Source organism: Triticum dicoccoides, chromosome 4A (assembly GCF_002162155.2).
Source record: "Triticum dicoccoides isolate Atlit2015 ecotype Zavitan chromosome 4A, WEW_v2.0, whole genome shotgun sequence".
Taxonomy (NCBI): Eukaryota; Viridiplantae; Streptophyta; class Magnoliopsida; order Poales; family Poaceae; genus Triticum; species Triticum dicoccoides.
Genome location: NC_041386.1, coordinates 591490502 through 591506602, shown reverse-complemented (window position 1 = coordinate 591506602; position 16101 = coordinate 591490502). Strand labels below are relative to the sequence as shown.

At 42.3% G+C, this 16101-nt stretch overlaps 1 long non-coding RNA gene across 1 annotated transcript in view; it reads right to left on the bottom strand.

Moving 5' to 3' along the window:
• Positions 1-889, bottom strand: part of LOC119287070 — a 10714-nt gene extending 9825 nt beyond the window's left edge. Inside the window, exons 1-2 of the long non-coding RNA XR_005140746.1 lie at positions 410-889; positions 245-320 (exon numbers count right to left, since the gene is read on the bottom strand). This is a non-coding gene — a long non-coding RNA (uncharacterized LOC119287070). The remainder of the gene's footprint in view (positions 1-244; positions 321-409) is intronic.
• Positions 890-16101: the final 15212 nt, after the last annotated feature.

Below are 16101 nucleotides of genomic sequence, written 5' to 3'. Positions count from 1 at the left end.
GTCACATTTTTATCTGCAACTTGCCATGTGCTCTAGAACAAACCACAAACTGGCAGCCTACAAAAAATGTTGCAGCAATGTGCAATGGAAGGACACAAAAACACTAGCGAACTTGTATCCCGCAGTTGATACATCGTAGACGAACTGGAGGTGTCGCAGATGCAGGGTCGAAGAAAAAAATTGCCATGTGAAAATGAACTATCTAAATTTAATGGCAAATTGAAATTTCAACTCACTAAATTACCATCTTCCACACAAAATTTGCCATGTTGAAATGCATACTCGTAGTCGTACCACTGGTGTCGATGTTGCCAATCGCTCTGTCCAGAAAGAAAGATACGTTTCAGACATGCTCTGCTTGAGATGCTCAGATGTGGGCAAAATTTGAGACCAAGTTGTTGTAATGTACCACACATGTTGAGGACGAGGTCCGTTCGTCGTCGTCGTCAATCCACCGGGTGATCTTCTCGCGAAGGGTGCCGTCGTCATCGTCAATCCACCGAGCACGCCGCCTCCGCCGCCTGGATTGCTCCACTGGAGGGGCGGTCGCCGCCGCTGCCGCCGCTCCCTGCTAGCAGCACCTCCGCTGCCTCCCAGGTCGCCGCCGTCTTCGCTCCCCGCTTGCAACGCAGGCACCTTGCCGGAGCCGTGGTAGGCCCCTGCTGCGGCATTGGACAGCTCCGCTGGTGTGGCAGTCGCCGCCACCGCCACTTCCTGCGAGCAGCACCTCCGCCGCCTCTCAGGTCGCCGCCGCCGTCGCTCCCCTCGAGCGCCTCCCCGAAATCTAAGCCACCGACGGGACGCGGCGAGGCCTCACCGGTGAGCGGCTGCTCCAGCTCGACTCTCTCTCTCTCTCTCTCTCTCTCTCTCAGTGAAGACGATGGGATGGGGAAAAGAAGCCCAGAAGGAAAAAGTGACGGAGGGAGAGGATAAGGCGTTCGGTCCGAGGAGTTCACAGTGATGGCAAGAAGAGCAAATACAAATATTACTTACTTTCACCGTGATTATCAACCTTACCATTTCATTGGTCTTAATTTCACAGTGATTATCAACTGTACTGTTATGTTGACCTAAATATTTTTTTTATTTTGGTAATAGGAATTCTGGAAACTTCAAATTACACTACCCTTGTATTCAACCCGGATCATAGTGCAGCACGCGCACTTCATGGTGAGTAATTATGACTTTTTATCAACTTACTCCCTCCGTCACAGTTTAAAAGACGCGGTTCAATTTTCATATGTAGTACACAAAGTTTAAATATTATTAAATGCAATACTTATAATATATATTTTTACAGATATTCGCCAGAAAATAATAGGTCGGTTAATTGATATGAAGTTTGTTCAGCAATTTATTTAGTGAAGGTGGGCTTTTCTAACAAACGAGTTGTCTACAAAGGATCCCGACACAGAATGTATATAAAAAAAGCTCGACGCATGTACTACATATGATAGACATTGGTTATGTCTGTTAAGCATGATTGCGGGTTTCAACTTGTAAGTGTAGTTATCACGTACTCAGTTTGTATCTACTATGTAGGTGACTGTTTCGTCGTATTTAGTTGTGTCCATGGTGTTTTAAGGGATGTGCTAATTTCATGGATGATTTAGTTATTTTCTACATTTAAAAACAAGTTTGTCGGTTCTAAAAAAACAAGTTTGTCCATGTTCAAGGATTTTGAATTATCTTTGACATTGTTTTTTGTCAAAATATATTCTATAAAAAAACATTCATTTAAAATATCCCAGTCTATGCTATCACTTTGTTGAGTAATCTTTTCACATCACACTTCGTATTTCGTATGTCCGTGGCAATGCACGGGCATTCAACTAGTATTACAAAAATGTTTATCATATATTATAAAATGTTTATCTATATGTTCAATATGTAGTATTTAAAAACATGTCAGCATATATTACACCAATTTTCACCATATATTAAAAAAATCAGTAGATGAAAAATGTTCACCGTATATTAGAAAAATGTTTGTGTACTAAAAAATGTTTGCGGATTTCAAACTTTATGTAGTAGAACATTAATTTGAGAACTTTATGTACTAAAGTTGGGAAGAAATCCAACTCATGTATTTAGGTTGAGCAACAAGTACAGATGTAGAACAATTTCCCATCCAATCAACTTCATAGCTGAAGGAAATATGCCCTAGAGGCAATAATAAAGTTATTATTTATTTCCTTATATCATGATAAAGGTTTATTATTCATGATAGAATTGTATTAACCGGAAACATAATACATGTGTGAATATATAGACAAACAGAGTGTCACTAGTATGCCTCTATTTAACTAGCTCGTTAATCAAAGATGGTTATGTTTCCTAACCATGGACAAAGAGTTGTCATTTGATTAACGGGATCACATCATTAGTTGAATGATCTGATTGACATGACCCATTCCATTAGCTTAGCACCCGATTGTTTAGTATGTTGCTATTGCTTTCTTCATGACTTATACATGTTCCTATGACTATGAGATTATGTAACTCCCGTGTGCCGGAGGAACACTTTATGTGCTACCAAATGTCACAACGTAACTGGGTGATTATAAAGGTGCTCTACAGGTGTCTCCAAAGGTACATGTTGGGTTGACGTATTTCGAGATTAGGATTTGTCACTCCGATCGTCGGAGAGGTATCTCTGGGCCCTCTCGGTAATGCACATCACTTAAGCCTTGCAAGCATTGCAACTAATGAGTTAGTTGCGGGATGATATATTACGGAACGAGTAAAGAGACTTGCCGGTAACGAGATTGAACTAGGTATTGGATACCGATGATCGAATCTCAGGCAAGTAACATACCGATGACAAAGGGAACAACGTATGTTGTTATGCGGTCTGACCGATAAAGATCTTCGTAGAATATGTAGGAGCCAATATGGGCATCCAGGTCCCGCTATTGGTTATTGACCGGAGACGTGTCTCGGTCATGTCTACATTGTTCTCGAACCGTAGGGTCCGCACGCTTAAGGTTTCGATGACAATTATATTATGAGTTTATGTTTTTTGATGTACCGAAGGTTGTCCGGAGTTCCGGATGTGATCACGGACATGACGAGGAGTCTCGAAATGGTCGAGACATAAAGATCGATATATTGGAAGCCTATATTTGGACATCGAAATCGTTCCGGATGAAATCGGCATTTTACCGGAGTACCGGGGGGTTACCGGAACCCCCCGGGGGGTTATTGGGCCTACATGGGCCTTGAGGGAGAAGAGAGAAGGAGGCAGGAGGTGGCCGCGCGCCCCTCCCCTTCCTAGTCCGAATAGAACAAGGGAAGGGGGGCGGCGCCCCCCCCCCCTTTCCTTCCCCTCTTCCTCCTCTTTCCCCCCTTCTCCTTCTCCAACTAGGAAAGAAGGGAGTCATACTCCCGGTGGGAGTAGGACTCCCCCCTGGCGCGCCTCTCCTTGGCCGGTCGCCCCCTCCCCTTGGCTCCTTTATATACGGGGGCAGGGGGCACCCTAGAACACACAAGTTGATCTTCATGATCGTTCCTTAGTCGTGTGTGGTGCCCCCCTCCACGATATTACACCTCGATCATATTGTAGCGGTGCTTAGGCGAAGCCCTGCGACGGTTAAACATCAAGATCGTCACCACGCCGTCGTGCTAATGAAACTCCTCCCCGAAGCTTTGCTGGATCGGAGCCCGGGGTGCGTCATCGAGTTGTATGTGTGTCAAGAACTCGGAGGTGCCGGAGTAACGGTGCTTGGATCGGTTGGACCGGGAAGACGTATGACTACTTCCTCTATGTTGCGTCAACGCTTCCGCTTCGGTCTACGAGGGTACGTAGACAACACTCTCCCCTCTCGTTGCTATGCATCACCATGATCTTGCGTGTGCGTAGGAAATTTTTTGAAATTACTACGTTCCCCAATAGTGGTATCAGAGCCTAGGTTTTATGGTTTGATGTTATATGCACGAGTAGAACACAAGTGAGTTATGGGCGATATAAGTCATACTGCCTACCAGCATGTCATACTTTGGTTCGGCGGTATTGTTGGATGAAGCGGCCCGGACCGACATTACGCGTACGCTTACGCGAGACTGGTTCTACCGCCGTGCTTTGCACACAGGTGGCTGGCGGGTGTCAGTTTCTCCAACTTTAGTTGAACCGAGTGTGGCTACGCCCGGTCCTTGCGAAGGTTAAAACGGCATCAACTTGACAAACTATCGTTGTGGTTTTGATGCGTAGGTAAGATTGGTTCTTGCTTAAGCCCGTAGCAGCCACGTAAAACTTGCAACAAACAAAGTAGAGGACGTCTAACTTGTTTTTGCAGGGCATGTTGTGATGTGATATGGTCAAGACATGATGCTAAATTTTATTGTATGAGATGATCATGTTTTGTAACTGAGTTATCGGCAACTGGCAGGAGCCATATGGTTGTCGCTTTATTGTATGCAATGCAATCGCCCTGTAATGCTTTACTTTATCACTAAGCGGTAGCGATAGTCGTAGAAGCATAAGATTGGCGAGACGACAACGATGCTACGATGGAGATCAAGGTGTCGCGCCGATGACGATGGTGATCATGACGGTGCTTCGGAGATGGAGATCACAAGCACAAGATGATGATGGCCATATCATATCACTTATATTGATTGCATGTGATGTTTATCTTTTATGCATCTTATCTTGCTTTGATTGACGGTAGCATTATAAGATGATCTCTCACTAAATTATCAAGAAGTGTTCTCCCTGAGTATGCACCGTTGCCAAAGTTCGTCGTGCCCAGACACCACGTGATGATCGGGTGTGATAAGCTCTACGTCCATCTACAACGGGTGCAAGCCAGTTTTGCACACGCAGAATACTCAGGTTAAACTTGACGAGCCTAGCATATGCAGATATGGCCTCAGAACACGGAGACCGAAAGGTCGAGCGTGAATCATATAGTAGATATGATCAACATAACGATGTTCACCATTGAAAACTAATCCATTTCACGTGATGATCGGTTATGGTTTAGTTGATTTGGATCACGTGATCACTTAGAGGATTAGGGGGATGTCTATCTAAGTGGGAGTTCTTAGGGTAATATGATTAATTGAACTTAAATTTATCATGAACTTAGTACTTGATAGTATCTTGCTTATGTATGTTTGATTGTAGATAGATGGCCCGTGTTGTTGTTCCGTTGAATTTTAATGCGTTCCTTGAGAAAGCAAAGTTGAAAGAGGATGGTAGCAATTACACGGACTGGGTCCGTAACTTGAGGATTATCCTCATTGCTGCACAGAAGAATTACGTCCTGGAAGCACCGCTGGGTGCCAGGCCTGCTGCTGGAGCAACACCAGATGTTATGAACGTCTGGCAGAGCAAAGCTGATGACTACTCGATAGTTCAGTGTGCCATGCTTTACGGCTTAGAATCGGGACTTCAACGACGGTTTGAACGTCATGGAGCATATGAGATGTTCCAGGAGTTGAAAGTTAATATTTCAAGCAAATGCCCGGATTGAGAGATATGAAGTCTCCAATAAGTTCTATAGCTGCAAGATGGAGGAGAACAGTTCTGTCAGTGAGCATATACTCAAAATGTCTGGGTATAATAATCACTTGATTCAGATGGGAGTTAATCTTCCAGATGATTGCGTCATTGACAGAATTCTCCAATCACCGCCACCAAGCTACAAGAGCTTCGTGATGAACTATAATATGCAAGGGATGAATAAGACTATTCCCGAGCTCTTCGCAATGCTGAAAGCTGCGGAGGTAGAAATCAAAAAGAAGCATCAAGTGTTGATGGTCAACAAGACCACTAGTTTCAAGAAAAAGGGCAAAGGGAAGAAGAAGGGGGACTTCAAGAAGAACAGCAAGCAAGTTGCTGCTCAAGAGAAGAAACCCAAGTCTGGACCTAAGCCTGAAACTGAGTGCTTCTACTGCAAGCAGACTGGTCACTGGAAGCGGAACTGCCCCAAGTATTTGGCGGATAAGAAGGATGGCAAGGTGAACAAAGGTATATGTGATATACATGTTATTGATGTGTACCTTACTAGAGCTCATAGTAGCACCTGGGTATTTGATACTGGTTCTGTTGCTAATATTTACAACTCGAAACAGGGACTACGGATTAAGTGAACACTGGCAAAGGACGAGGTGACGATGCGCGTGGGAAATGGTTCCAAAGTCGATGTGATCGCGGTCGGCACGCTACCTCTACATCTACCTTCAGGATTAATATTAGACCTAAATAATTGTTATTTGGTGCCAGCGTTGAGCATGAACATTATATCTGGATCTTGTTTGATGCGAGACGGTTATTCATTTAAATCAGAGAACAATGGTTGTTCTATTTATATGAGTAATATCTTTTATGGTCATGCACCCTTGAAGAGTGGTCTATTTTTGATGAATCTCGATAGTAGTGATACACATATTCATAATGTTGAAGCCAAAAGATGCAGAGTTGATAATGATAGTGCAACTTATTTGTGGCACTGCCGTTTAGGTCATATCGGTGTAAAGCGCATGAAGAAACTCCATACTGATGGACTTTTGGAACCACTTGATTATGAATCACTTGGTACTTGCGAACCGTGCCTCATGGGCAAGATGACTAAAACGCCATTCTCCGGTACTATGGAGAGAGCAACAGATTTGTTGGAAATCATACATACAGATGTATGTGGTCCGATGAATATTGAGGCTCGTGGCGGATATCGTTATTTTCTCACCTTCACAGATGACTTAAGCAGATATGGGTATATCTACTTAATGAAACATAAGTCTGAAACATTTGAAAAGTTTAAAGAATTTCAGAGTGAAGTTGAAAATCATCATAACAAGAAAATAAAGTTTCTACGATCTGATCGTGGAGGAGAATATTTGAGTTACGAGTTTGGTGTACATTTGAAGCAATGCGGAATAGTTTCGCAACTCACGCCACCCGGAACACCATAGCGTAATGGTGTGTCCGAATGTCGTAATCGTACTTTACTAGATATGGTGCGATCTATGATGTCTCTTACTGATTTACCGCTATCGTTTTGGGGTTATGCTTTAGAGACGGCCGCATTCACGTTAAATAGGGCACCATCGAAATCCGTTGAGACGACGCCTTATGAACTATGGTTTGGCAAGAAACCAAAGTTGTCGTTTCTTAAAGTTTGGGGCTGCGATGATTATGTGAAAAAACTTCAACCTGATAAGCTCAAACCCAAATCGGAGAAATGTGTCTTCATAGGATACCCAAAGGAGACTGTTGGGTACACCTTCTATCACAGATCCGAAGGCAAGACATTCGTTGCTAAGAATGGATCCTTTCTAGAGAAGGAGTTTCTCTCGAAAGAAGTGAGTGGGAGGAAAATAGAACTTGATGAGGTAACTGTACCTGCTCCCTTATTGGAAAGTAGTTCATCACAGAAACCGGCTTCTGCGACACCTACACCAATTAGTGAGGAATTTAATGATGATGATCATGAAATTTCAGGTCAAGTTACTACTGAGCCTCGTAGATCAACCAGAGTAAGATCCGCACCAGAGTGGTACGGTAATCTTGTTCTAGAAATCATGCTACTAGATCATGATGAACCTACGAACTATGAAGAAGCGATGGTGAGCCCAGATTCCGCAAAATGGCTTGAAGCCATGAAATCTGAGATGGGATCCATGTATGAAAACAAAGTATGGACTTTGGTTGACTTGCTCGATGATCGGCAAGCAATTGAGAATAAATGGATCTTCAAGAAGAAGACTGACGCTGACGGTAATATTACTGTCTACAAAGCTCGGCTTGTCGCAAAAGGTTTTCGACAAGTTCAAGGGGTTGACTACGATGAGACCTTCTCACCCGTAGCGATACTTAAGTCTGTCCGAATCATGTTAGCAATTGCCGCATTTTATGATTATGAAATTTGGCAGATGGATGTCAAAACTGCATTCTTGAATGGATTTCTGGAAGAAGAGTTGTATATGATGCAACCGGAAGGTTTTGTTGATCCAAAGGGAGCTAACAAAGTGTGCAAGCTCCAGCGATCCATTTATGGACTGGTGCGAGCCTCTCGGAGTTGGAATAAACGCTTTGATAGTGTGATCAAAGCATTTGGTTTTATACAGACTTTCGAAGAAGCCTGTATTTACAAGAAAGTGAGTGGGAGCCCTGTAGCATTTCTGATATTATATGTGGATGACATATTACTGATTGGAAATGATATAGAATTTCTGGATAGCATAAAGGGATACTTGAATAAGAGTTTTTCAATGAAAGACCTCGGTGAAGCTGCTTACATATTAGGAATAAAGATCTATAGAGATAGATCAAGACGCTTAATTGGACTTTCACAAAGCACATACCTTGACAAAATTTTGAAGAAGTTCAAAATGGATCAAGCAAAGAAAGGGTTCTTGCCTGTGTTACAAGGTGTGAAGTTGAGTCAGACTCAATGCCCAACCACTACAGAAGATAGAGAAAAAATGAAAGATGTTCCCTATGCTTCAGCCATAGGCTCTATCATGTATGCAATGCTGTGTACCAGACCTGATGTGTGCCTTGCTATAAGTTTAGCAGGAAGGTACCAAAGTAATCCAGGAGTGGATCACTGGACAGCGGTCAAGAACATCCTGAAATACCTGAAAAGGACTAAGGATATGTTTCTCGTATATGGAGGTGACAAAGAGCTCATTGTAAACGGTTACGTTGATGCAAGCTTTGACACTGATCCGGACGATTCTAAATCGCAAACCGGATACGTGTTTACATTAAACGGTGGAGCTGTCAGTTGGTGCAATTCTAAACAAAGCGTCGTGGCGGGATCTACATGTGAAGCGGAGTACATAGCTGCTTCGGAAGCAGCAAACGAAGGAGTCTGGATGAAGGAGTTCATATCCGATCTAGGTGTCATACCTAGTGCATCGGGTCCAATGAAAATCTTTTGTGACAATACTGGTGCAATTGCCTTGGCAAAGGAATCCAGATTTCACAAGAGAACCAAGCACATCAAAAGACGCTTCAATTCCATCCGGGATCTAGTCCAGGTGGGATGCATAGAGATTTGCAAGATACATACGGAGCTGAATGTAGCAGACCCGTTGACTAAGCCTCTTCCACGAGCAAAACATGATCAACACCAAAGCTCCATGGGTGTTAGAATCATTACTGTGTAATCTAGATTATTGACTCTAGTGCAAGTGGGAGACTGAAGGAAATATGCCCTAGAGGCAATAATAAAGTTATTATTTATTCCTTATATCATAATAAAGGTTTATTATTCATGCTAGAATTGTATTAGCCGGAAACATAATACATGTGTGAATATATAGACAAACAGAGTGTCACTAGTATGCCTCTACTTGACTAGCTCGTTAATCAAAGATGGTTATGTTTCCTAACCATGGACAAAGAGTTGTCATTTGATTAACGGGATCACATCATTAGTTGAATGATCTGATTGACATGACCCATTCCATTAGCTTAGCACCCGATTGTTTAGTATGTTGCTATTGCTTTCTTCATGACTTATACATGTTCCTATGACTATGAGATTATGTAACTCCCGTGTGCCGGAGGAACACTTTATGTGCTACCAAACGTCACAACGTAACTGGGTGATTATAAAGGTGCTCTACAGGTGTCTCCAAAGGTACATGTTGGGTTGACGTATTTCGAGATTAGGATTTGTCACTCCGATCGTCGGAGAGGTATCTCTGGGCCCTCTCGGTAATGCACATCACTTAAGCCTTGCAAGCATTGCAACTAATGAGTTAGTTGCGGGATGATGTATTACGGAATGAGTAAAGAGACTTGCCGGTAATGAGATTGAACTAGGTATTGGATACCGACGATCGAATCTCAGGCAAGTAACATACCGATGACAAAGGGAACAACGTATGTTGTTATGCGGTCTGACCGATAAAGATCTTCGTAGAATATGTAGGAGCCAATATGGGCAGCCAGGTCCCGCTATTGGTTATTGACCGGAGACGTGTCTCGGTCATGTCTACATTGTTCTCGAACCATAGGGTCCGCACGCTTAAGGTTTCGATGACAGTTATATTATGAGTTTATGTTTTTTGATGTACCGAAGGTTGTTCAGAGTCCCGGATGTGATCACGGACATGACGAGGTGTCTTGAAATGGTCGAGACATAAAGATTGATATATTGGAAGCCTATATTTGGACATCGAAATCGTTCCGGGTGAAATCGGCATTTTACCAGAGTACCGGGGGGTTACCGGAACCCCCCCGGGGGGTTATTGGGCCTACATGGGCCTTGAGGGAGAAGAGAGAAGGAGGCAGGAGGTGGCCGCGCGCCCCTCCCCTTCCTAGTCCGAATAGGACAAGGGAAGGGGGGCGACGCCCCCCCTTTCCTTCTCCTCTTCCTCCTCTTTCCCCCTTCTCCTTCTCCAACTAGGAAAGAAGGGAGTCCTACTCCCGGTGGGAGTAGGACTCCCCCCTGGCGCGCCTATCCTTGGCCGGCCGCCCCCTCCCCTTGGCTCCTTTATATACGGGGGCAGGGGGCACCCTAGAACACACAAGTTGATCTTCGTGATCGTTCCTTAGCCGTGTGCGGTGCCCCCCTCCACGATATTACACCTCGATCATATTGTAGCGGTGCTTAGGCGAAGCCCTGCGACGGTTAAACATCAAGATCGTCACCACACCATCGTGCTGACGAAACTCCTCCCCGAAGCTTTGCTGGATCGGAGCCTGGGGTGCGTCATCGAGCTGTACGTGTGTCAAGAACTAGGAGGTGCCGGAGTAACGGTGCTTGGATCTGTTGGACCGGGAAGACGTACGACTACTTCCTCTATGTTGCGTCAACGCTTCCGCTTCAGTCTACGAGGGTACGTAGACAACACTCTCCCCTCTCGTTGCTATGCATCACCATGATCTTGCGTGTGCGTAGGAAATTTTTTGAAATTACTACGTTCCCCAACAATAGCACCATGAGCTCCCCTTGAGTTCATATTCCGCAACAACTACAAATTATTAGTGGCATCAACAGAAGTCCAATCATAGTACCTAATATTGCGAACGAAGCAAGCCAATAATCTGAAAAAAATATAGGAAAAGGGTAACATTGAAGATGCAGTTTATGTTGTTCAATTGAGTGAATCTGATCCTAGGAAGAGGATACCAATCATAACTTATGATGTTAATGGTCCGAATAGGATTAGAAGAGGATACATTGCAAAAGGGGCTTGTTGACCGAAAAAATATGCTTTTCGACAACACCCCACCGGAGGTGTGCAACGATATTTGTAGCTAAATGGTTTATGTCTTATAGTTGGCTTGAGTATAGTAAAGAACTAGATGATGCTTTATGCTTGTATGTTATCTTTTCAATGATAATTTGCATGTTGGTGGAGATTTTTTGTGAATGGGTGACTTAGAAATTAGAATCACAAGGATAGTTTTGTGAAACATGTTGGTGGAATCAATAGTGCAGTGTGCACGCAAAAAAAGCACAAGAGAAATACAATTTCTTCATTGCACCAAACACAACAATCATAGAGTCATTTTGTTCAACCATCAAACAAGACAAGGTTTTATATAGAGCTGGCCTAACATATTCCTTTTAATGCCCAAGGTTCCTTTTTTGTCAAGGGTTAGATTTTCGTGAACATGATGGAGAGAAGTTTCACTACATTAAGGTAATTTCCTTGAGCTTATACAATGGCTGGTGGAGATTTTTGAAGAAGCGAACAAGGTGGTTCTCAAGAATGCTTCAAGGAACAATAAAATGATAGCTCAAGAAATACAAACAGACCTCGTCAACTCTTGTGCCAAAGAAACTACTAAGTGTATCATGGAAGAGCTAGGTGATAGTTATTTCTCAATACTTGTCGGTGAATCAAGTGATGTGTATCTACAATAACATTTGTCTTTTTGTCTGTGTTATGTTGATAAAATAGGAAGGGTGGTTGAAAGGTTTCTTCATATTTTATATGTTGGAAACACCACATCTTTGACACTCAAAATAGTGATTGAGTGCTTGCTTATGGATCATGGTTTGAACTTCTCTATAGTATGTGGGTGAAGGAATCACAACACTAGAAATATGAGGGGTCATGTAAATGGTCCAAATAAACTAATTATGGATGAGTCCCCTTATGCCTATTACGTGCATTGTTTTTCTCATCAACTTCGATTATCTCCAGTTGTTATTGCTAAGGAGAATTGCGATTGTGTTTTGTTCTTTCAACAACTTCCTAATTTGTTGAATGTTCTTGGTATGTCTTGTATGAAGATTTGAATGCTTCATGTGGCTCAAGCTGAATGGATTATTAAAGCATTGGAATTGCAAGAAATTGAAACTGGTAAAGGCATGAATCAACACATGGTTTGATTAGGTCAGGAGACACTCATTGGGGATCACACCACAAATTATTATGCATATTACCCATGTGCATCATTCAATTTGGCTAATTCTCAACAACATAGCAAGAGACCACTCTGAAAGGAATGACGTTATGCTTGTTGAAACTATGTTGGCATAATTCGAGTCATTTGACTTTGTTTTCATGGCACACTTGTTGCAAACCGTATTTGAGTCCAACAATGACTCAAGTAGTGATTTGCAAAAGAAATATCAATACATTGTCAATGTCGTTGAACTCATTCATTTGACAAAGATTCAATTGTTGTTAATGAGAGATGATGGTGGGTGAGAAAAAATTTCTTGAAGAGGTCACTTCTTTTCATGCCAAGCATAAAGTCAAACTTCCCCAAGGGCGGTTTGTACAAGCCGCCTGGAAGACCCTCAAGATTCTACAAAAAAACTCACAAATCTCCATCGCTTCCATGTTGATATGTTTTGGGATCTTGTTGATAGGAAACTTTGGGAGCTTGGAGATAGATGTAATGAGGTGAACATTGAATTACTTCATTTTATAGGTTCATTCAATCCGGTTAATTCTTTTGCCGCTCATCATAAGGAAAAAATAGTTAAGCTTGCACATCTTTATCCCATGAATTTCATGGAGGAAGATTTGGTGCATATTCCTTAATAACTTACACACTTAATTATTGATATGCATAGAGATGAGAGATTTAGAAAGTTCAAAATCATAGTCGGCCGTTCTACTATGCTTGTCGACACAAACAAGAGTGTCAATTTTAACCAGGTTTACAAGCTTCTCAAATTGGTTATAATCCTACAAGTAGCAACAACTAGTGCTAAGAGAGTATTCCCTTTGATGACTTTTGTGAAAGACAGGCTACGAGACAAAATGGGGATTCAACTCTTGAATGATTCTTGGTTACAATTATTGAGAGGGAATTCTTTTTTCAAGTGAAGGATGATTTTGTCGTATCTCTCTTTCTAGCCATGACAGAGTGTATGATTGTGTTGCAATTTTCTTCTCTAATCTATAACTTCCTTAATCTTTGAGATTTTTTCGCTATTGTGAACAATTTGTATTTTGTCATGAACCAATTGGCTTCTCCGTTAGGGTGAAAAATAATGTTTTGCAATATTGTTGAGCTGGTGAGGTAATGGCAGAAGCTGAAGACACAACAACTAGATCCTCAGACATTTTCTTATAAAAACATGCAACATTTCTTATTTAATATTGTCTAGCTAGTGAGATAATGGTAGAAGCTATGATTGATGTCTACTATGCAGCTTTATTCTTGTAGACTCGTGTTGGGCCTCTAAGCATACAATTTTGTAGGACAATAGCAATTTCCCCTCAAGTAGATGACCTAAGGTTTATCAATCCGTGGGAGGCATAGGATGAATATGGTCTCTCTCAAACAACCCTGCAACCAAATAACAAAAAGTCTCTTGTGTCCCCAACACACCAAATACAATGGTAAATTGTATAGGTGCACTAGTTCGGCGAAGAGATGGTGATACACGTGTAGTAATGATAGTAGCTATTGATTTTTGTAATAGTAACAATAAAAAATAGCAAGATAACGAGTAACAAAAGTGAACACAAAAGATATTGCAATGCTTGAAAATGAGGCCTAGGGTCCGTACTTTCGCTAGTGCAATCTCTCAACAATGCTAATCTAATTGGATCATATAACCATCCTATAGGATCGAAAGTATGTCTAGAGAGGGGTGATTAGACTACTTGACCAAATAAAAATCTAGCCTTTTCCCAATTTTAAGTCTTGGAAGATTTTAGCAACTTAGCACTAGTCAAGCAATCAACCTACACATGCAAGTCTAAGAGTATAGCAGCGGAATGTAAAACATTGCACATGAAGGTAGAGGGAGGAGTTTGGAGGGAGCAAACGCAATATAGACACGAAGATTTTTGGCGTGGTTCCGATAGGTGGTGCTATCGTACATCCACGTTGGTGGAGACTTCAACCCACGAAGGGTAATGGTTGCGCGAGTACACGGAGGGCTCCACCCATGAAGGGTCCACGAAGAAGCAACCTTGTCTATCCCAACATGGCCATCGCCCACGAAGGACTTAGCTCACTAGGGTAGATCTTCACGAAGTAGGCGATCTCTTTGCCCATACAAACTCCTTGGTTCAACTCCAAAATCTTGTCGGAGGCTCCCAAGTGACACCTAACCAATCTAGAAGACACCACTCTCCAAAAGGTAATAGACGGTGTGTTGATGATGAACTCCTTGCTCTTGTGCTTCAAATGATAGTCTCCCCAGCACTCAACTCTCTCTCACCGATTTGGATTTGGTGGAAATAAGATTTGAGTGGAAAGCAACTTGGAGAAGGCTAGAGATCAAGATTCATATGGTTGGAATGGAATATCTTGGTCTCAACACATGAGTAGGTGGTTCTCTCTCAGAAAATGAATGTTGGAAGTGTAGGCATGTTCTAATGGCTCTCCTCACGAATGAAGAGTGGGTCGAGGGGTATATATAGCCTCCACACAAAATCTAACTGTTACACACAAATCACCAAACTCAGTGGGACCGAATAATGAAACTCGGTCAGACCGATTTAGTTCAAAATGTGAACGTTAGGCTTTTCGGTGGGACCAACATGTCAACTCGGTGTGACCGGTTTCATTAGGGTTAGGTCATAACGTAATCTCAGTGAGATCGATTACACAAACTTGATGGGACCAATTTTGGTAATAAGCTAACCAGAGAGTTGGTCAGGCAAACTCGGTGGGACCAAATCGCTCATTTCGGTGAGACCGAAACGTTACGAAGGGGAAACAGAGAGTTTGCATTGCGAACTCGGTGGGACCGATCGCTCATCTCGGTTGGACCGAAACATTACGAAGGGAAACAGAGAGTTTGCAATCCCATCTCGGTGAGATTGAGATCCCTATCGGTATGACCGAAGTGACTAGGGTTTGTGGCAGTGGCTATGTCAAATGAACTCGGTGGCGCCGAATAGAAAGTTTCGGTGAGGCCGAGTTTGACTTTTAGTTTGGGACATATGTGGATATGAGAAAGTAGTTCCGGGTCTTTGGAGCATATCACTAAGCATTTTGAGCAAGCAACCCATTAAGCAACACCTCATCCCCATTTAATAGTATTGGCTTTTCCTATGGACTCAATGTGATATTGGATCACTAAAAGTAAAATGTAGAGTGTTGAGCTTTAGAGCTTGAGCCAATATTTTGTCCTTAGTATTTTGAGGGGTCCACATTTCTAATCCATGCCATGCCAATCAATGAGATTTCCTAAAATATTTATCTTGAGATATCATTAGCTCAATGAGCTATATGTTGTTAGGAATTACCAAAACCACCCAGGGATAGTTGCACTTTCAATCTCCCCCTTTTTGGTAATTGATACAACATATAGATCAAAGCTTCGACAAATGATCATAAGATTGAAATACATCGTCGCTTTGAGAAGTATGTGATAAGCAAGAGCTCCCCTAAATTTGTGTACTATTTAAAATTTGCTTTTGATTGCAATGCACAATCGATTAGGATCATGGATTACACTTTCATGTCACATACATCTTGGTGGAGCGCTCGAAATGATGGAAATTAAAAGCATGCACTCATCACCAAGCAAAGTGAATGATCATATATGGGATATAAGAGATAATATCATTCAGGCAAGCATTAAAGTAGCATATGATCAAACAAGTATCTCACACATACATAAAGTATCAAACAAGCACACCATAAAGTTCAACCAAAAGCAAGAGAGACAAAGAAGCAAAAACACACACACTCTCTCTCTCAAACCCTAT